A 7960-nucleotide genomic window follows, 5' to 3' on the forward strand; every position below is an offset into this window, starting at 1 on the left:
TCTACAAACTTTTGTTTGTTTACTCGTGTCCAGTGGGAGTCTTAATTTTCTCTCTCCCCCTCTCTCTGTTGATAATATAATCAAAAGAGCAGCCAACACAATACCTTTGGACATGAGAGCGGCGGCAGATCCAGTAGTACTGAGGCGGCAGACAGCCAGCCATAACAACATCAAACAGCCCCTAGCCTCCAGCGTTTACACAGAGCCAAGACCAAAAATATGATTGCTCCTTCTTTTTAAGATAAGAATGCAGACAAGCTTGAAGGTTTATTGCCGACAATATGTACAGGTATGAAGTTCTCACAGTAGAAGTGACTGCACTCAAGCAAAAAAAGAAAGAAGCAAGAAAGTGGCATTTTATATCATATCAGGTTTATTACATGTAATATGAGCTTAGTAGTGAAGGAAGAGCGGAACAAAAAAGAACATTATCATTTGTTTTGATGATAAAACATAATATATGTCTTGTCAAAAGCAGAGTCCATACTCTGGAGAACACCAGAGGGACAAAGTGGTACAGAGCACCCCCTGCTGGTCAATATTAAAATTACATAGGTTGATGTCATCTGAGCTACACTCTTACATTGAGCAGTGGCAGATGGCTATTTCACATTATTTTTGCAAGAAATAAACGCTGAAAAATGAATTCAAAATGTCACCAAAGCATTGAAAATGTCTGCCATAAAAAAATGTCATTTATAGTATTTGTAAATTGGGAAATTACCAGTATATTAACATGCACAAATCCTTATCTTAGCAAAGAAAGCCTCTGGAAATTTGGCTTAAAAAAGTAAAAATGCATATCAGTGTTGAGCATCCCATTGAAGATCCACAACACCTTGACTGAAGGATATTCAATCACAGAAGTTCGTCCAAAACAGTGAAATAATTCTGCTGTTTGGACCATTTTCTCAAGAATGTTCAGTGACTGCTAAACTTATTTTTAGCTTGAGACCCAAATAAGTCAATTTATTGTCTCCTCAGGATATAACTGTGCAAAAAATACACCATAAATTGCATCATGTCTTCATTTTTAGTGACTTTCATGATCATAAAAATGTTAAATGCACATTGACAGTAGGTTGAATGTGAATCATGGGTAACCAGAAAACAAAAACATCTTTTACTCATGTTACAACCTTTATGTTGTTCTTGTCTCATCATGCTTTTTTTATATTGTTTATCTTGTTATATCTTCTATGTTATTTTGGTCTTGTAATATCCAGTTGAGGCTTTTACATCTCCTTTGTCTTTTACTTTCTCTTTAACATAATTTTCATTTTGTTACAACTTTAATGTCATTCTTATCTTGTCACATCTTATATGTAATTTTTATATTGTAATGTCTTTTTGTCTCATTTAATCTCCTTCTAAGACTTTGTGGCATGACCTGTTATGTGCAGAACTCCTAAATGACAAAGTTTGGAAGGCTGATGTGCATTTAGGCTGTAAATTGACTTGGTGTGTAGGCTAAACATGTCCCCATGTTCTCACTGAACACAGGAAGTAATATGAAAAATGCACTCAATATATTCTGGCACACAGATATAAAGGTTAAATTCACACAATGTACATTCTTTCGATGTTCATGATTCCATAAAATCTAACAAGAGCTTGGTCTGTCATGTGAAAATAATCTCTAATATGTATACAACCACCCTATGGGCTGAGATGATGCTTTATGTGCTGTTCACTCCTTCCGGTTTAAAGACGATTAAGCAGGTCAGTGCTCAGAACAGGAAATGATGAGCTTTTTCTAGTTGACTTTCAGTTTATTTTCATTACCACGAACACTGCATTTACATCTAGAGTCTTAAATGAACTAAAAACTGCCATTTTTATCATAAAATAACAATAAGTATTACACCCTCCAAAAACAGTACTGTATAGGCAACTGCATTACGCAAACGCATCCGAAACAATCCAATTATGGATGTTTGTGGCAAATAGCACATTAAAGAACAACGTAGCTGTTTCTAAATCTGATTGTGTGCCTTTTATGCTTTCTTAGTCACAGCCATTTAACCTTTTTAAGAGCGCAGAATGTGTTTTAATGATGAGCCAGTATAAGTACGCATTTGTTTCACAATGTCTATCTGCATCATTTAGCCTCACTTCTGTATATTTCTTCATTTAAGCTATGTGAGGTGTTCTGTTGTTTTGCCCTATTATTCCAGTGCTCCTGAAGATGAGTGCAATTGCATAAGCTGGGGGAGGGTTCCCTGCTTCGCCAGCTTGAAGTGAAGTGAGAGCAGCCAGCATGTGATGTGATGTGCATGTATCTACGTAGTTCTATGCTCTGGTTGCTAATGCAGCTCCTATTTTCAGTCATGGAGGAATTCCCTTCTCCCTCTGTGCTGAAACTGATTGGTAAGGGATGAACTCAGAGGTGAGAGGCACACACACTTTGGTTTAAAGTTTTAAAGTACAACTCCAATTCACCTCTGTGGCCAGTTTGATCAGGAACTGTTGTTTATTTATGCAGCATTAACCTTGCCTACACTGCAAACATCAAAATCTTACCAAGTGTATTTTTCTCATTTCTAGTCAAAATATCTCATCACACTTAAAATAAGACATAATCACCCAAAGAGTAACTTGTAAGTGACATATAAGAACGTATTTTTAGACAATAGATCTTGAAAATCTTATTTCAAGAAATCTTACCAAGATAATTTTCACTTGTTCCATTGGCAGATTTTTTTTTTTTTTTTTTGCTTTATTCAATATTTGTTTTGTGTAATTCAAGCAAAAAAATCTGCCAATGGAGCAAGTGAAAATTATCTTGGTAAGATTTCTTGAAATAAGATTTTCAAGATCTATTGTCTAAAAAAAAATTCTTAGAGCTCACTTACAAGTTACTCTTTCAGCGATAATGTCTTATTTTAAGCGTGATGAGATATTTTGACTAGAAATGAGAAAAATACACTTGGTAAGATTTTGATTTTTGCAATGTAAGAGCTCCTTTTTTGGGGGTGTTTGGGTAATTTTACCAGAGTTCACTTTTGTGATGACAAAATGCTTACATTTTATTTTACTTGTGCATTACTATATGCCACCTTTATGTTTTTTTGGGTTTTTTTTTTTCTCTTCTCTTCTTCTTTTCTCTTCACAATTTGTGAATTTTACTTGTGCCAATTTGATGTAGTTAAACAAAATATTGTTAATCATGCTATACCCATAAATCATGATTAAACCCATTTGTGTTTTTTGTTTTTCACATGTTCACAAGAATATATACTGCTACCCATAAAGTTGTAATAGTTGTAACTGTTTTTGGTCTCATTCCTCTTTTTATTCCCTTTTATACACATGAGTATTCACCTTTGACCAGGTACAATGATCACAAACTGAGTCCCAGTTGCACTTTATCAAGAATAAATCCCATTGACATTATCATTTCATGAGAGGTACAAATATTTTATTCCAACTCTATGGGTATCAGTGTAGTATGGAACACCAGTATCTGCAGTGGCCCAGAGGTGCAACAGCCCAAAAAATTATCCATATAAGAAAAGAAAGAGAACAGCTCAAAAAATATTTCACTATATGAAAAAAAGAGAACAGCCCAAAAAATTATCCACTATATAAGAAAAAAAAACAAAACATCATCCACCTTTTCAATTATACGGAGCCCCTACCCAAAAGATCTCTTGCTTTAAAATTAAAGCCACCAGAAAAAATAAAAGCATAGGCTGAAAATTTTTAAAGCCTTGAGCTAATGTGGCTAATGCTAACAAAGCAATCCACGGTGGTGGAGGTCGGTGCACTAAAAATAAAGTTATTTTAAAAATATATAGTGGATAATTTTTGGGGCTGTTGTTTTTTTTTCTTACAGTGGATATTTTTTTAGGCTGTTCTCTCTTTTTTTCTTATAGTGGATCATTTTTTGAGTTGTTGTCTTTTTTTTCTAAGAGTGGATCATTTTTGGGCTGTTGTCTTTTTTTCTTACAGTGGATAATTTTTTGGGCTGTTGCACCTCTGGGCCACCGTAAGTATCTAATACTTGGAACATTTCTATTTTACCGCATAGGAACTATCCTAATGTTTGCATACATTACTCAGCTGTTGCTAGGTGAACTAATTATTTTCCGTAGCTTGCGCCTTAGGGCGCGTCCTTAGTGCGTCAACTGACAGAATTATCGTCTATCATAGCCTGCATAAGTTATGTGGAACTCAACTGTCCACTCTCATACTGAACTATGAACGTGTGTTGCATAAGCGTTTAATCATTACGGTATTATTTGCACCGGCTGAAGCTACTCATGAAGAAACCCTGGGTACAGACGACTGTAAAAGTACGGAAAATAGAAAAAGCAAAAGGAAGTCCATGCGCAAGGCCCCAGCGAGGATCGAACTCGCGACCCCTGGTTTACAAGACCAGTGCTCTAACCACTGAGCTATGGAGCCTGCCATGCGAATACCTGGAACGTTTAAACTATTTAACGATTATATACAGCTATTCTAGAACTTGTATTTGTTTGAATAATTTTGCTTTTATCCAATCTAGTGATGTGTCGGTCGCGAATGAAACAGCTCTGAGAGCCGGTTCTTTGATGTGAACAACAGGATCCGGCTCCTGATTGGGAGCCGCTTTGTCTCGTTCGTTCGTGCCCCCCCCCCCCCCCCCCTCACCGAGCAGAGGGGAGAGGGGCGGAGTTACACACACAGCCAGCGCACGAACAGGAGACAGAGAGAGAGAGAGAGAGAGAAAGAGAGAGAGAGAGAGAGAGAGAAAAAAACAGGGACCACAACGCAGACGGACTGGACAGGTAAAAAAAAGTTGAGAAAATGAGTGACAACAGGAAACGCAGCAAAATCTGGACATATTTCAATGACACTGACCAAACTAAGGCAGAATGTAGAGCGTGCAAGACAAAAATCTGATACAGAGCTGGTTCCACAAACAACCTGCACAGACACATGAGAACAGTTCATCCATCAGTGCAACTGGAAGAAAAAAGACAAGCAAGTGAACGAGATATTAATGAAGGTGCCAATGAGTCTACTGCAACTGTTACTGCAAAATTTGGTGAGTTTTCGTAAATATTCAGGGGGTCAAATTTGAGCTCAAAGAGCAGGAGAAGAAAAATAAATTTAAAATTTTTTTAAAAAATAATAATAATCTGAGCAAGAATAATATAGCCGTTTCTATGGCAACCACATATTTGGCCTTATTTGAAAGCTCTGGAGGTCCCCCACATGTCTGTGGGGTCCAGTGTCTCGTGTCGTGCACTTACACACATGTGACTGACCCCGACTGGTGTGGCCCATTGACTCCCATTCATTCTAAGCAGGTGTAAATATGTGGTTTGTGTACATGTCATGTACATGTTCTTAAAAGCCTCACTGCCGTGAATGTGAATATGTGTGAGAGTGGCGACAGTGGCGAAAGGCGACCACGTCACTGGCGATTTCGTCCCCATGTGCCCACTGCAGACTCAGTAGGCCCTGCGCCGGCTTTACTCGGCTCAGGCCTAAAAAGCATAATCAGCAGTTACTCTAGCGTTAGCTAGTTTTCAGTCTTTGAGAGCAAGAATTAATTAATACCAAATACGTATCCAAATATATAAATAACATAACATAAAAGGTATAACAGCTTCTCTTGCCTTATGTGCCGTTTTTCCCCCTCTGTTTCCCTTAAATAACCAAGGAGCAAGCACCTTTGGCGATAGAAATGATAGTAAATGAACATAACGTACGGTCCACCATACTGGTTTGGTTACATCTAGCTACCACAATTCCTTGCGCTCAGGCAGTTTGGCGTGACTTGTCTAGAACGTTACAAAGTCGTGAGTCGTGGTTTGAAGTCGTGACTTACAGGCTTTTTGGCTGGATCGTGGGGATTTGGGGCTTTTCTGGGACAATTATGACTATATTTTGGGAGTCTATAATTAGTTTTGGGTGAATTTTGGCTTCCTTCTGGTTTGATTTTGGCTTGCCTATTTTGGGCCATTTAGGGCCCATACATCTGCCCAGAACTTTGCCAAAATGGCATGCCAGTTTTGGGCCAGATTTAAGCCATAATGATTTTGCTATCTGGGCGTAGCCTACAGTGCATTGTAATCACATGATTTGGACTCCAGTCTTTGGAATTTTGTTGCGACGCGCATTGTGGGAAACGCCGGTGTGCGCTGCTGTCTGGCAGCGGCAGCTGCTACAGACAATGTGGAAACAGCAGGAGCTCCCTTCCCTCTATGCATATTCCTCCAGCCATTTCCATGTTTCATCCGTATAATATCATAGGCTCGCTCCACCACTGTCAGGCGGCGGTGCGAGCCTTCGCTTCCCACAATGCATGCTGCGACAAAATTCTGAAGATGCCCGAGTTACCTCCTGACTCTGTTTGTAAACACACAGGTTTGTTTATGATGGATGGCACGTCGAAATTGTTCACCGTAATGCAAGAGATTCAGGTGAGTAATCACAGAAAGACTTACAGATTCGTGATACTTAGGATATGACTGAGGTTTTACAGATCTGATGAAAAATTGGTCACGAAAGTCTCCTGCACCTTTAACTACAAAGCCTTCCTTATTTGGTTTACTTCTTACTCCTCTTTACTCTGACTGGAACTTAAAAAACAAATAGTTAGGAATGACTTTTAAAGAAGGTATGTCTAAATGTCTTGTATGAAACACAGGTACAGTAGTCTAGTGACACAGTAACACAGTCTTAAGTGACACAGTAACACAGTCTTAAGTGTCACAGTAGTGTTACATTTGAAAATGCAAAAGTCAAATACAACACATACTTTAAAATGTTGTCTAAGTCATAATTTTCTTGCTTTTACTGATAATTCAGTTAAATAGTAGGCATGAACTCAGTTTAGAGATAGAAAACCTTGTTCTATATGGAAAAAAAGGTCCATACTGAGAATCTGTGAGGAAACCACATATTTGTTGCATGAAATGAGAAAGTAGCCCACCCCAGTTCTCAACAAAGTAAGCTTTTCAGTCTAAACTCAAAATCACTGTGATTCATCCCAAAAATGTGGGACTTTTGGTACAGGGCTTTCGGGCCCAGTGGAAATCTGATTAAGTCCAGCATTTTGAAAACAGGTCCTCTATCCCCAACCCTAACCCACAGATATTAACATCAGCAGCTCTGTGTGTTCAAGTATGCAGCACATATGATGGTTTAAATTATGATCATCCAAAATGATTGCATTTGATGTTGAATTTAGAAGCCTGAATGACAGGCTATCACAGTGGTGGGCTCAGACCAGGACATCCAACAGAATCTCCACCCTTCAGTGCTTTCATGGTCATTAGTCTCACTGTACTATACTTATTGATTCATTGATTTCTTTCTTTTGTCATGCGTCGACGTTTATTTTGATTTAGTTTAGGGGTTTTGGTTTTCTGTCTCTTCCTGTTTTATTTTGGTGATGGTGGTCACCTTCCTGTTTTTGTCTGCACTCTGTCTTGTCTTTGGCTTCCCTAATTCCCTCATTGCCTGCACCTGGTGTTCCTCCTGTAATTGCCCGCACCTGTTTGTGGTCCCTGCCTTCCCTATATATTCTCCCCTCTCCCTTTGTCTGTTGTCAGTGTGTCATTTCTGTTACCCTGTGAAGCTCATCCTGTGCTAAGTATCTTTAATCTTGTTCATGTGGGGTTTTTTGGGGTTTTTTTTGTACATCAGGTTTTAGTTTTATATTGAGTAAGTTGTGCTCCTCTTTTTGTTCATTAGGTTTTTTTACTTTTCTTATAGAGCACGTTGTGCTTCCTCCCTTTGTTCATCTGTTTTGTATTTTTTGGATTCTTGTCAAAATAAATTCCTTTAACCACTGAACCTTGAGTGTCTCGTGCATTTGGGACCACAGAGTGTCATGCCGTAACAGAATGCACTGACCAGAATGGACCCAGCTGAGACTGAAGCAGTTTTGGCTGCCGTTGGAGCCCTGAGTTGCTTGTTTAAAACCCATCCCTTGTGCTTGATGGACAGGTCTCATATTCAG

The 7960-nt window shown here is 38.6% G+C and overlaps 1 non-coding gene across 1 annotated transcript; it reads right to left on the reverse strand.

Moving 5' to 3' along the window:
- Nucleotides 1-4337: 4337 nt before the first annotated feature.
- Nucleotides 4338-4410, reverse strand: trnat-ugu (transfer RNA threonine (anticodon UGU)). The gene has a single exon. It is a non-coding gene; the product is annotated as a tRNA-Thr (tRNA).
- Nucleotides 4411-7960: the final 3550 nt, after the last annotated feature.

This window comes from Sphaeramia orbicularis, chromosome 24, assembly GCF_902148855.1.
Source record: "Sphaeramia orbicularis chromosome 24, fSphaOr1.1, whole genome shotgun sequence".
Lineage (NCBI taxonomy): Eukaryota > Metazoa > Chordata > Actinopteri > Kurtiformes > Apogonidae > Sphaeramia > Sphaeramia orbicularis.